Here is a 15,334-nt window from a genome sequence, read left to right on the forward strand (position 1 = left end):
GCAGGTACGGGCCGTACTGGACTGGATACGCGCACCACTGGTTTGGTGCGGGGAGCAGGTATGGGGCGTACCGGGCTGGCGACACGCACCACTGGTTTGGTGCGGGGAGCAGGTACGGGGTGTACCGGACTGGGTACGTGCACCACTGGTTTGGTGCGGGGAGCAGGTATGGGGCGTACCGGACTGGCGACACGCACCACTGGTTTGGTGCGAGGAGCTAGCACAGACCGTACCGGGCTGTGGAGGCGCACTGGAGGTCTGGAGCGTAGAGCTGGCACAACCCGTCCTGGCTGGATGCCCACTTCTGCACGGTACGTGCGTGGCGTTAGCACAGGACGCACTGGGTTGTGAACGCGCACTGGAGACACAGTACGTAGAATCCGGCGCAGGATATGCTGGACCGAGGAGGCGTACTGGAGACCAGGAGCGTTGAGCCGGCACACCCCGTCCTGGCTGGATGCCCATTTTCGCACGGCACGTGCATGGCGCTAGCACAGGACGCACTGGACTGTGCAGGCGCACTGGCGACACAGTGCGTATCTCCGCATAACACGGAGCCTGCACGTCACACGCTTCTTAGCGTGAATACGGGGAGTTGGCTCTGCTCTGAACCCTGGCTCCGCCAACCACCCCGTGTGCCCCCCCAAAAAAAATTATTGGGGCTGTCTCTCGGGCTTCCTTCGTCGTCGGCACCTTCGGCCTCGCCATGATCCTCTCCTGCCTGGGCTTCTTCCCTCGCCCAGGGTCCTTTACCAGCTAAAATCTCCTCCCATGTCCAAAATGTTTTCCCCACCTGTGTCCAGGGTGTCTGCTCCTCCTGGCCATGCTGCTTGGTCCGTTGGTGGTGGGATCTTCTGTCACGATCGTTGAGAGACGGGTCAGACCAAGGTGCAGCGTGGTATGCGTACATGTTTATTAGAACTGATAAACACTCGACAAAACAACAAAACAACAAAAAAAACAAAATGTGAAGCTCCAACAGTGGCTCCAACACAACAAGCCAAACACGAATCATAAACAAGATCCCACCACTAAGGTAGGCAACCAGGCTACCTAAGTATGATCCCCAATCAGAGACAACGAGCGACAGCTGCCTCTGATTGGGAATCACACCCGGCCAAACATAGAAATATAAACCTAGAACTAAACATAGATATACACATAGAAACTCACGCCCTGACCAAACCAACTAAAGACAACCGGCCTCTCAAGGCCAGGGCGTGACACATAGTGACCATACCTTGGTTTTAAACGCTTAAAAATGGGCACTTCCTATTTTTGCAGTATTTCCCGGGACTCTCGCGATAAATATTAATTACTCATGGTATTGAAACTTGGTAGATTTCCAGGAAATATTAATCCCTATTATGGATGAACGTCTATTTTGTACGCATTAATTCCACATGGTTACAGGGTTAATTCCGCGTGGTTACAGGGTTAAAACCAAAACAACTCAAAGGTTAACAGTTTAGGCATTAATTCCGAGTGGTTAAGGTTAGGGCTATGGTTTGGGGAACGATTAAAATAAAATAATAAAAAACTACATGCTTTTACCATCAAGTATCATCAAGTATTCTCACGGCTCGCTAGAGCATTGTGAACTGCTGTGGCGCAGTGGTCATAGCAGTGCGCTTCGTCTCTGAGCTTCAGGAGTTCGTGCCCAGTGCTGGGCAATTGTTTTATTATTATTATTTTTGCTGAGGAAGGCATATATGTTCATAGGACCATTTCAAACGTCTGAAATCGAAGTCTATTTCTAGTGATCAGGCTGCATAATGCACTGTAAAAGTGTCAATAGAATCTGGCAACACTGTGCTCACTTACCCATGGTGGAATCAACTGTGATACTCACTAGTGGCTACATCACAACTCAAACCTCACAGTCATGTAGGATAGAATAGGTTTCCGTTAGTAGGACAGTAGGACAAGGGGTATTGTTAACGCCTCAGTTTGAGATGACAAACCAACGTCTATAGAGACAGGGTTTGTGTGAGATGAGCTGGTGCTGGTTCGAGGTGATATGAGAGAGATTTCTGTATTTTTCTCCCCCTGACTAGTAGGAGTGGCAGAGCGCTGCTCTGATGTTTTTTGGTGCTTCTCATTAACCATTCACATTTGCACCTTATGTGCAGATCACCATCGCTGCTCGACGTGGGGCCAAGGCAGTTCAAAGGGAAGTGTTGCTTTGGAAGTGTGCGAGCCACCCCAGGAGGTGCCGAGCCTCGGACGCCTGCAGAGTCGTGGGTGCTGAGAGCCAGGGTGTGTTTGGATCAGGGACTGAATTTCCCTCTGAAGATGTGGAAAAGGTTTACGGCGCGCTCCCACGAGATTGTCTCTCCGCTCTTTGAAGCTCCTGTCTTGGTGGCTTCTCTTATCTCAGGAAATGATTATTTTATCTCCTCCTTTTTACTTCTCTCCCTTCATTTCTCCTTTCAGCTTTCTTCTTCTACTCTCTCTCTTTCTGTTCCTCTCTCTCTTCCTTTCTTATTCTCTCTCTCACTCTCTCCCTCACAGGTTTTGCTCCAGCACTCTTACACCCCAAGATCATTTCACTCCTCCGTCCCGCCTATTCTGTCTGTTTCTCTCCCTCTGTACCCAATTTTCCCCTCACTCTTTTTAAACACCTCTCCATTCCCAATTTTCTCCTTCACAGACTAGTACACCCAGCCTCTTTCCTCACCTCCTCCCCTCTCTCTCTCTCTCTCTCTCTTCATCCCCTTCCTCTGTTGCGCCCCACTCCCTTTCTCTTCCTATCTTCTCTTTTCTCCTCTTCCAGCACATGACAGGCCGTGTAATTAATGAGCATCATAAACCTCTCTTTCTATTAGCTACCCATTAGTAAACCTGGCAAGCCTGTCATTTTGGACAAAAACACACAGCTCCTTCATTTGATCCCCACATCAAAGGGGGATCCCCACTGTTTTCGGCTGAATACACTAATTGTGTCCTCATTCTGGATGGGGCTACACCCCCACCGCTTCAAAAAGGAACCAGAGTCAGTGCCGGGTGCAGCAAATAGTGAAAAATAAGAGGTGTTGATTATAGTAGAGCTAAATTTGGGACAAGGTTTTGTGTCAGAGAGGAAAAAATGAATACAACCATCCGGAACTGTGACTGAAAGTCTGTGGCAGACAACATACGTTAACTTTGTTATTACACACTACACATAATTTACTCCATTACTGTCTTCTATACTGTAGACATTAGCAGAAAAAAGCTTAGTGGGCTTAAGGCCCTTGTCACGATCGCCAATAAAGTAGGACCAAAGCGCAGCGTTGGGAGTGAACATGACTTTAATGTTGAAATAACGACAAAACAAAACACGATCCGTAACGTCCTCAGTACACCGACTGAACATAGAACAAAAACCCACAACTAACACAAGAAAACCTACATCTTAAATATGGCTCCCAATCAGAGATAACGAGCCGACAGCTGACACCCGTTACCTCCGATTGGGAGTCATTGAATACAAACAAGGAAACACAACCACAACCTAGAAATAGACACAACAGAACTCCCCACCTAGAAATAAACGTGACAGACATGCAACCATAAAACATCACCCAAAACCCAACAAAACAACATACACCCTGGCTCAAATACACAAGTCCTGGAGCCAGAGTGTGACAGTACCCCCCCCTAAAGGTGCGAACTCCGGGCGCACCAGCATACAGTCTAGGGGAGGGTCTGGGTGGGCGTCTGTCCACGGTGGCGGTTCTGCCCCTGGTCGTGGTCCCCATCCCACCTTAGTCACCACCCGCTTCCCTAGCCTCCTCCACATTACCACCCCCCAACTACACCCCACTGGGTTAAGGGGCGGCACCGGACTAAGGGGCAGCACCGGACTACGGGGAAGTACCGGACTAAGGGGCAGTACCGGACTAAGGGGCAGTACCAGGCTGAATGGCGGATACTGGCTGGACGGCTCTGGTGGCTCCTGGCTGGTCGGCTCTGGCGGATCCTGGCTGGACGGCTCTGGCGGATCCCGGCTGGACGGCTCTGGCGGATCCCGGCTGGACGGCTCTGGCGGATCCCGGCTGGACAGCTCTGGCGGATCCCGGCTGGACAGCTCTGGCGGATCCTGGCTGGACGGCTCTGGCGGATCCTGGCTGGACGGCTCTGGCGGATCCTGGCTGGACGGCTCATGGCTGGCTGATGGATCTGGCTGCTCATGGCTGGCTGACGGATCTGGCTGCTCATGGCTGGCTGACGGATCTGGCTGCTCATGGCTGGCTGACGGATCTGGCTGCTCATGGCTGGCTGACGGATCTGGCTGCTCATGGCTGGCTGACGGATCTGGCTGCTCATGGCCGGCTGACGGATCTGGCTGCTCATGGCTGGACGGCTCTGGCGGATCCTGGCTGGCGGAAGGCTCTGGCTGATCCTGTCTGGCAGAAGGCTCTGGCTGATCCTGTCTGGCGGAAGGCTCTGGCTGATCCCGTCTGGCGGAAGGCTCTGGCTGATCCCGTCTGGCGGAAGGCTCTGGCTGATCCTGTCTGGCGGACGGCTCTGGCTGGACAGGGCTGACGACGCACCCCGTAGGCTCGGGGCGTTGAGCAGGGACAGGCAGAACCGCACTGGGGACACACACCCCTGGCCCTACACGGGGATCAGGAACGGGCCGGACCGGACTGGAAACACCCCCCAGTACCTCTCGCCGTGCCTCCACACTTTCCATCCCCTTCGTAACCAGTGGCCCCCTTAAACTGGCGGCCATATCTGCCAACCTCTTGCACTCCTCCGGGCCGTACACCTTCTGCCCCGACGTCGTGAGCCCCCCCCTAAAAATTTTCTGGGGGTCTCTCCTCTCGGTGGACCAGGCCTCCATAGTCCTCTCCCAACCTTCGCTCTTCTGGCTCCACCACCCGTTATCCAACTGCTGCTTGGTCTCGTTGTGGTGGGTTTTTCTGTCACGATCGCCAATAAAGTAGGACCAAAGCGCAGCGTTGGGAGTGAACATGACTTTAATGTTGAAATAACGACAAAACAAAACACGATCCGTAACGTCCTCAGTACACCGACTGAACATAGAACAAAAACCCACAACTAACACAAGAAAACCTACATCTTAAATATGGCTCCCAATCAGAGATAACGAGCCGACAGCTGACACCCGTTACCTCCGATTGGGAGTCATTGAATACAAACAAGGAAACACAACCACAACCTAGAAATAGACACAACAGAACTCCCCACCTAGAAATAAACGTGACAGACATGCAACCATAAAACATCACCCAAAACCCAACAAAACAACATACACCCTGGCTCAAATACACAAGTCCTGGAGCCAGAGTGTGACAGTACCCCCCCCTAAAGGTGCGAACTCCGGGCGCACCAGCATACAGTCTAGGGGAGGGTCTGGGTGGGCGTCTGTCCACGGTGGCGGTTCTGCCCCTGGTCGTGGTCCCCATCCCACCTTAGTCACCACCCGCTTCCCTAGCCTCCTCCACATTACCACCCCCCAACTACACCCCACTGGGTTAAGGGGCGGCACCGGACTAAGGGGCAGCACCGGACTACGGGGAAGTACCGGACTAAGGGGCAGTACCGGACTAAGGGGCAGTACCAGGCTGAATGGCGGATACTGGCTGGACGGCTCTGGTGGCTCCTGGCTGGTCGGCTCTGGCGGATCCTGGCTGGACGGCTCTGGCGGATCCCGGCTGGACGGCTCTGGCGGATCCCGGCTGGACGGCTCTGGCGGATCCCGGCTGGACAGCTCTGGCGGATCCCGGCTGGACAGCTCTGGCGGATCCTGGCTGGACGGCTCTGGCGGATCCTGGCTGGACGGCTCTGGCGGATCCTGGCTGGACGGCTCATGGCTGGCTGATGGATCTGGCTGCTCATGGCTGGCTGACGGATCTGGCTGCTCATGGCTGGCTGACGGATCTGGCTGCTCATGGCTGGCTGACGGATCTGGCTGCTCATGGCTGGCTGACGGATCTGGCTGCTCATGGCTGGCTGACGGATCTGGCTGCTCATGGCCGGCTGACGGATCTGGCTGCTCATGGCTGGACGGCTCTGGCGGATCCTGGCTGGCGGAAGGCTCTGGCTGATCCTGTCTGGCAGAAGGCTCTGGCTGATCCTGTCTGGCGGAAGGCTCTGGCTGATCCCGTCTGGCGGAAGGCTCTGGCTGATCCCGTCTGGCGGAAGGCTCTGGCTGATCCTGTCTGGCGGACGGCTCTGGCTGGACAGGGCTGACGACGCACCCCGTAGGCTCGGGGCGTTGAGCAGGGACAGGCAGAACCGCACTGGGGACACACACCCCTGGCCCTACACGGGGATCAGGAACGGGCCGGACCGGACTGGAAACACCCCCCAGTACCTCTCGCCGTGCCTCCACACTTTCCATCCCCTTCGTAACCAGTGGCCCCCTTAAACTGGCGGCCATATCTGCCAACCTCTTGCACTCCTCCGGGCCGTACACCTTCTGCCCCGACGTCGTGAGCCCCCCCCTAAAAATTTTCTGGGGGTCTCTCCTCTCGGTGGACCAGGCCTCCATAGTCCTCTCCCAACCTTCGCTCTTCTGGCTCCACCACCCGTTATCCAACTGCTGCTTGGTCTCGTTGTGGTGGGTTTTTCTGTCACGATCGCCAATAAAGTAGGACCAAAGCGCAGCGTTGGGAGTGAACATGACTTTAATGTTGAAATAACGACAAAACAAAACACGATCCGTAACGTCCTCAGTACACCGACTGAACATAGAACAAAAACCCACAACTAACACAAGAAAACCTACATCTTAAATATGGCTCCCAATCAGAGATAACGAGCCGACAGCTGACACCCGTTACCTCCGATTGGGAGTCATTGAATACAAACAAGGAAACACAACCACAACCTAGAAATAGACACAACAGAACTCCCCACCTAGAAATAAACGTGACAGACATGCAACCATAAAACATCACCCAAAACCCAACAAAACAACATACACCCTGGCTCAAATACACAAGTCCTGGAGCCAGAGTGTGACAGGCCCTATTAAGGGTGTTTTTAAGAGTTTCCCCTCTTTTACACTACAAGCCAATAACATATAGCACAAGATCAGCAGCTAATTAAGATAAGTCTCTTAAAAGAAATAAGCCGGACGATTCTTTATTTATAAGGTATACATATATTCCAGTTTAGCAGCACCTTCAGTTTTAAATTAGCTTTCTACTTTCATTAAGTTTTTTTTATTTTTATTTAACTAGGCAAGTCAGTTAAGAACAAATACCTTATTTACAATGACGCCTACACCGGCCAAACCCGGACGACGCTGGGCCAATTGTGCGCCGCCCTATGGGACTCCCAATCACAGCCAGTTGTGATACAGCCTGGAATCGAACCAGGGGGTCTGTAGTGCACTGAGATGCAGTGCCTTAGACCGCTGCGCCACTCTATTAATATCGTAAAAACGGCATTTAAGCATAAAAGTGTCAGAGTTGGATATATGGTCTGCAGCTGGACACTTCACACACCCCAACACACTTCTTGAAGAGTTCAATCAAACATATATACAGTACATGTCTAAAAATACAAATTATTTGAAAAGTTGATAGCTTCATCAGTTTAGATCAATTTAAACATATGGAATACACATTTCATTAGGTATGTTTATTACTATGTTTGGTCAGCCATAGTGGGAATCTGTATACAGTGAGGGAAAAAGGTATTTGATCCCCTGCTGATTTTGTACGTTTGCCCACTGACAAAGAAATGATCAGTCTATAATTCTAATGGTAGGTTTATTTGAACAGTGAGAGACAGAACAACAACAAAATAATCCAGAAAAACGCATGTCAAAAATGTTATAAATTGATTTGCATTTTAATGAGGGAAATAAGTATTTGACCCCCTCTCAATCAGAAAGATTTCTGGCTCCCAGGTGTATTTTATACAGGTAACAAGCTGAGATTAGGAGCACAGGGAGTGCTCCTAATCTCAGTTTGTTACCTGTATAAAAGACACCTGTCCACAGAAGCAATCAATCAATCAGATTCCAAACAAGATTGTGGACCTATACAAGGCTGGAATGGGCTACAAGACCATCGCCAAGCAGCTTGGTGAGAAGGTGACAACAGTTGGTGCGAATATTCGCAAATGGAAGAAACACAAAAGAACTGTCAATCTTCCTCGGCCTGGGGCTCCATGTAAGATCTTACCTTGTGGAGTTGCAATGATCATGAGAACGGTGAGGAATCAGCCCAGAACTACACGGGAGGATCTTGTCAATGATCTCAAGGCAGCTGGGACCATAGTCACCAAGAAAACAATTGGTAACACACTACGCCGTGAAGGACTGAAATCCTGCAGCGTCCGCAAGGTCCCCCTGCTCAAGAAAGCACATATACATGCCCGTCTGAAGTTTGCCAATGAAGATCTGAATGATTCAGAGGAGAACTGGGTGGAAGTGTTGTGGTCAGATGAGACCAAAATGGAGCTCTTTGGCATCAACTCAACTCGCCGTGTTTGGAGGAGGAGGAATGCTGCCTATGACCCCAAGAACACTATCCCCACCGTCAAACATGGAGGTGGAAACCTTATGCTTTGGGGATGTTTTTCTGCTAAGGGGACAGGACAACTTCACCGCATCAAAGGGACGATGGACGGGGCCATGTACCGTCAAATCTTGGGTGAGAACCTCCTTCCCTCAGCCAAGGCATTGAAAATGGGTCGTGGATGGGTATTCCAGCATGACAATGACCCAAAACACACGGCCAAGGCAACAAAGGAGTGGCTTAAGAAGAAGAACATTAAGGTCCTGGAGTGGCCTAGCCAGTCTCCAGACCTTAATCCCATAGAAAATCTGTGGAGGGAGCTGAAGGTTCGAGTTGCCAAACGTCAGCCTCGAAACCTTAATGATTTGGAGAAGATCTGCAAAGAGGAGTGGGACAAAATCCCTCCTGAGATGTGTGCAAACCTGGTGGCCAACTACAAGAAACGTCTGACCTCTGTGATTGCCAACAAGGGTTTTGCCACCAAGTACTAAGTCATGTTTTGCAGAGGGGTCAAATACTTATTTCCCTCATTAAAATGCAAATCAATTTATAACATTTTTGACATGCGTTTTTCAGGATTTTTTTGTTGTTATTCTGTCTCTCACTATTCAAATAAACCTACCATTAAAATTATTGATTGATAATTTCTTTGTCAGTGGGCAAACGTACAAAATCAGCAGGGGATCAAATACTTTTTTCCCTCACTGTATAATACTTGAAGATACATTATATGATCCAGTCACTTTAATCTAACACAATGTGGTATCTTGTTATAAGTGTTGATATCTGGCCTAGCCAGAAACATAAAGCAGATCATATGAGATAATGGAAGTGGTAATATGCAGGGAGAAATATGGTCTGTAGTGATCTCCTAATACATGAGAAAATGTCAGTGTAGCTTTGTGTGACAATTTACATTTACATTTTAGTCATTTAGCAGACGCTCTTATCCAGAGCGACTTACATAATATGCCATTTAGCAGACGCTTTTATCCAAAGCGACTGACAGTCATGTGTGCATACATTTTTACGTATGGGTGGTCCCACAATGGGGTATTTCCATACAATGGGATTTTTGGGGGTGTGAATTGTTTTGGAAAAACTTCTCACACCTAGAACTATGCAAAATATAATTGTCTTGATTTGGTACATGTCTACTGCTATTTTCCATAATAATGATAGGCCTAAATGCTACAATGCAGTGTTACAGTCATAGATATTAAAACCAGTAGATAGTAGTGTTGATGTCATCCACGTATTACTATGGAAAACTCCTGATGGCGCCCGTGGCGTGTATTCATAGATGCCAAAGGAAGCCAGGCTTCCCCAAAAAATTGACCAAGAAAAAAAGATTAAAAAAATATAAAATAATGTATCTTTCGTCTCTCTATTGTTTTCATAATTTTCCTTGTACAGTGAGGGAAAAAAGTATTTGATCCCCTGCTGATTTTGTATGTTTGCCCACTGACAAATAAATAATCAGTCTATAATTTTAATGGTAGGTTTATTTGAACAGTGAGAGACAGAATAACAGCAAAAAAATCTAGAAAAACGCATGTCAAAATTGTTATAAATTGATTTGCATTTTAATGAGGGAAATAAGTATTTGACCCCCTCTCAATCAGAAAGATTTCTGGCTCCCAGGTGTCTTTTATACAGGTAAAGAGCTGAGATTAGGAGCACACTCTTAAAGGGAGTGCTCCTAATCTCAGCTTGTTACCTGTATAAAAGACACCTGTCCACAGAAGCAAGCAATCAATCAGATTCCAAATTCTCCACCATGGCCAAGACCAAAGAGCTCTCCAAGGATGTCAGGGGCACGATTGTAGACCTACACAAGGCTGGAATGGGCTACAAGACCATCGCCATGCAGCTTGGTGAGAAGGTGACAACAGTTGGTGCGATTATTCGCAAATGGAAGAAACATAAAAGAACTGTCAATCTCCCTCGGCCTGGGGCTCCATGCAAGATCTCACCTCGTGGAGTTGCAATGATCATGAGAACGGTGAGGAATCAGCCCAGAACTACACGGGAGGATCTTGACAATGATCTCAAGGCAGCTGGGACCATAGTCACCAAGAAAACAATTGGTAACACACTACGCCGTGAAGGACTGAAATCCTGCAGCGCTCGCAAGGTCCCCCTGCTCAAGAAAGCACATATACAGGCCCGTCTGAAGTTTGCCAATGAACATCTGAATGATTCAGAGGAGAACTGGGTGAAAGTGTTGTGTTCAGATGAGACCAAAATCAAGCTCTTTGGCATCAACTCAATTTGCCATGTTTGGAGGAGGAGGAATGCTGCCTAAGACCCCAAGAACACCATCCCCACCGTCAAACATGGAGGTGGAAACATTATGCTTTGAGGGTGTTTTTCTGCTAAGGGGACAGGACAACTTCACCGCATCAAAGGGACGATGGACGGGGCCATGTACCGTCAAATCTTGGGTGAGAACCTCCTTCCCTCAGCCAGTGCATTGAAAATGGGTCGTGGATGGGTATTCCCGCATGACAATGACCCAAAACACACGGCCAAGGCAACAAAGGAGTGGCTCAAGAAGAAGCACATTAAGGTCCTGGAGTGGCCTAGCCAGTCTCCAGACCTTAATCCCATAGAAAATCTGTGGAGGGAGCTGAAGGTTTGAGTTGCCAAACGTCAGCCTCGAAACCTTAATGACTTGGAGAAGATCTGCAAAGAGGAGTGGGACAAAATCCCTCCTGAGATGTGTGCAAACCTGGTGGCCAACTACAAGAAACGTCTGACCTCTGTGATTGCCAACAAGGGTTTTTCCACCAAGTACTAAGTCATGTTTTGCAGAGGGGTGAAATACTTATTTCCCTCATTAAAATGCAAATCAATTGATAACATTTTTGACATGCGTTTTTCTAGATTTTTGTTTTGTTATTCTGTCTCTCACTGTTCAAATAAACCTACCATTAAAATGATAGACTGATCATGTCTTTGTCAGTGGGCAAACGTACAAAATCAGCAGGGGATCAAATACTTTTTTCCCTCACTGTATCTCACCGGAGAAAGCATCCAAGCAAGCGAAACAGCGGCCCTCTGTCTCTGTATGTGTACGTCATCTATCTGAAGCCGTCTGGTCATAAAGAGTATGACATTGTTGCCACCCGTTTCATTGAATGCAAGGGAAGCCAGTGAGCATTTGGCCTCCCTTGATAAAAAAAGTATAAAATAAAAGCCAATCAACGTTGAGCTAAACTGAGCAAGCTCAACTGTGAATGGTCCTGGCGCACCAAAAAAAAAGTGTCAAGGGAAGCCAGTTTGGATTTGGCTTCACTCCTATCACAGAGAAATACGTCATCGACAGATACAACTTGAATTGTTGCATCTCGCTAGGGGTTTGGTCTTGTGGTTTTACTTAATTCTCCTTACTGGCCAATGATTATAACGCGATTCTGATCCAACCATAAAATACATTGTGCCCCCTGACTGAGAGGATGGAAGTTCAATATGTAGCTAGATGTAGAAGGCTAACGTTAACTAGCTAACGTTGCCCATGGTTATGAAAGGAAGTTAGGCTAGCGAGCAAGAATTTTAGCCTGTATGACGGAGTCATAGACCATTTCATCAACATGAAAGAGAGGAGGATGGCATTGCCGTTTCTCTACAAGTAGGGTGAGTCAATATGTTTTTTATACTTGCAGGAACGCACACACACACACAAATCAGAACCATGGACAGCCACATTATATTTAGCTTACGTTGATTGGACTAAATAGTTTTTGGTATCTTTTAGTTGTCACTGTATTAGACTAAGCATAGGTGATTTGATGATGTTGAAATGTTGAAGTTGAAATGGTGCTGGAATAGTGGAGGCAGCTCCTGTTTGCAGTAACTCTCGGTGGTTCTAAATCAATAGTTTTTAGTAGTCCGAAAATGTCGGAAACATTAACTTGCTTGACCGTGCTGTAGGTCATGTAACTGTTTGTTAAATGTAATATGCTTTCTGGACTTCACCGGACAAAGGTTACTCTCTGGTTTTGTGATAAAACAAAGGTGTGGTTGAATTTATTCTGCCACTGTGTCTTCTTATTGTCTCGGCCTTAGGCATATATCACGGTCGCAAAGCATATGAACTAAAAGGTTATAGAGCAAACAACGCAATTATCACAACCCATATGTTGTAATATGGCTTTTTTTCTGTCTTCCCCAGTGATTTTACCTATGCACCACTACTGGATGGCGCATGAAGCCGGAAGTATTTTAATTTGAAGTGCGTCATATTGCTGAATGGGGCTGAATGGCACCAAAAGAATCGCTAAGGATCATGGTGAAAGTGGCCGTAACTAGCAAAGGATCATGGTCGATGTAGTCGTTTAAATCCTGCCTGAGAGAGTCAACCATGGATATTAAAGCCATCATCTTATTACTGCTTGTCATGAAAATGAAGACGACCAAATGAAGTTAGCTAAATCGATCAGGTATGCCCATAACCTACATAATCATGCAATAACCTGATGCTAGCCTACTGTTAAACCTTTGCAGCAGAAGGTTCATTTGAAAGCACAGCATTACCTAGACCATAGCCAGGTCAACATTGGAGAATGAAATGGACAGCAAATATTAACTAAGATAATCAGAATGATGACTGACTTACCAGAAAAAAATGAAGATTATACTCTTTCAAGTGACGATTAGTACAGTTAAATACAGAAAATGTTGGCATTGTGACTGTCTTTGTAAAATCTAACTCAAATTGCCGTAAAGTTAAGTGCGCGTGAGTACCCTTATCTAGTTGATCATATGACTATGATCCTTCCACCTGAAAATAAAAAGTTAATGGACTACCATCGCAACAACCGATCACAACTCGGTTAGGCTATTTTGGATTACCCCATGATATATATATTATACATTTATTTGATCTCAATTCTGTATTTTTATGTGATTGTAGACTATCTTTCTAATTTGTGCAACTGCATCATTTTGTAATCATAAAAAAAGAACAGACATATGATTAAAAATGTAATAAATTATAATTGCATATTAAATTGATATTTCAAACATAGTGTGAGCTAATCCTCCATCTCCATGTCCATCCTCTGTCATCCTCTGTCAGCCCCATAGCCATTGATCAGCCCCTCCATCTCCACTTGACAGGCTCGTTGACTCCGCACTCTCATCTGGATACTGTAGCACACCACACCCCCTTAGGTGTGCAAAGAGCGTGCATGAGAGCGTGAGCCTCCTCCTAGCCTCCCGGCCTGTGATTGGTCCGTGTCAGAATGGATAACTATTTAATGAAATATCTAGATTTGCAGCGAACTTAAAAATAATTCACTGTGGGGACCTAACTTGATCGTAATAAACTAATTTTAGAGCCCAAAACGGCCGTCAAAAAAAAAATGATTGGCCGTTCTGGTGATCGTAATTTACATAGGCTTTCTAGGGCAGAACAGGGCTTTTGGCACCACTAGGTTGCTACCAGCAGAGCTCGTGACTTCACGCTCCACACTGAACACTGGGGGCCTGGTTACAGTACTCTGAGTCCATACGTTTTTTGTAGATGAATCCAGCACTGGATGACTATAGGCGGAGTTCTCCATTCTTCATATGGAACGGCATACACACGACAAGCCAGAGCTCCCTTCCTGAAGACCCCTCGCCTGACACATCACACGCTGAGCTCACCACAATGAGCTGAGTCACCACCGCTCCAGGAACCAACACTGTACTTCAATCACGATTGTCTTCTGCCCTTTACAACATCCCCCCTCCTTTTGTCCCACTACAAAAAGGCAACAGTCACATGTTTGTCCTCTAAGCGCCCAGCAGCTGCTCAGCTAGACGCTAGCCCCTCTCTCCACACCCCCTTCTCCTCACTGAAGCGGCATCCAGTGTGCTCCCCAGGCAGCCTCCCTAACATTGTTACAAGGACATAAACACAGACAAAGCATTAGATCCCACCAAATCCAGGGAGCTGAATGTCCCCGATTATTCCTGTTGCCAGGGAGAGGACAGGGTCTGACGGTGGAATCAACTGGGCTTGGCCACCAAGGTGGTCGGTAAATAGGTTGACAGCCAGGCAGGTGTCCATCTTAAGACCTCAGGCTACACTCCTCTTCCGCTGTGTACTTATACCTCAAAGAGCACCTTCCTTTCACCTCAATGTGACTGTTGTTATCTTGTTTACTCTCTGAAGTCCAAGCCAGGCAGAGATTACTGCACTGCTCTGTACGTATCAAGTATGTTATTAGAGACACATGACGTATGTAATTAGATTTACATTTTAGTCATTTAGCAGATGCTCTTATCCAGAGCGACTTACAGTTAGTGAGTGCATACATTTTTCATACTAATTAGACATAGGAATAAGAAGATGACCCCTATGAAATATATTTTTGGTCCGTTCCATAGCCGGATGATGAGTAATGGAGCTGAAAGTGGCCCAGCGCACAACAGCAGAATCAGTGGGTGTGGGTGGTTGGAGTTTGATTCAGATCCATCCGCGCAATGGATTTCTGCTTGAAACCCTCTCCACCTCCTCTCCCAGGCATCAAAGTGCCAGGCTCGGAAATAGGGACGCAACGCCATCTCTCCGTTGGCCTCTTCAAAGAACAGGAAGTGTGTCAGAGGGACAGGCCTTGGTTCCCAGCGAATGCAAGCGAGCCGAGTGGCTATAATAACAAGCTCATCTGCGTGTCTTTGGCAGAGGAGTTCAAAGAGAGAGGCCTGATTCCTCTGGTACAATGTGATGATAGACTCAGGATGCGGAAAACCGCTGTTTACTGGAAATGCACTTGGATGGGTCTGTGGTGGCTGGTATCAGGGAAAAACTTGATGCTTCCACTGTAGATACGTTAGAATCCTCCAGAAAAGTGTGA

Source organism: Coregonus lavaretus (genome assembly GCF_964263955.1).
Source record: "Coregonus lavaretus genome assembly, chromosome: 37".
NCBI lineage: Eukaryota > Metazoa > Chordata > Actinopteri > Salmoniformes > Salmonidae > Coregonus > Coregonus lavaretus.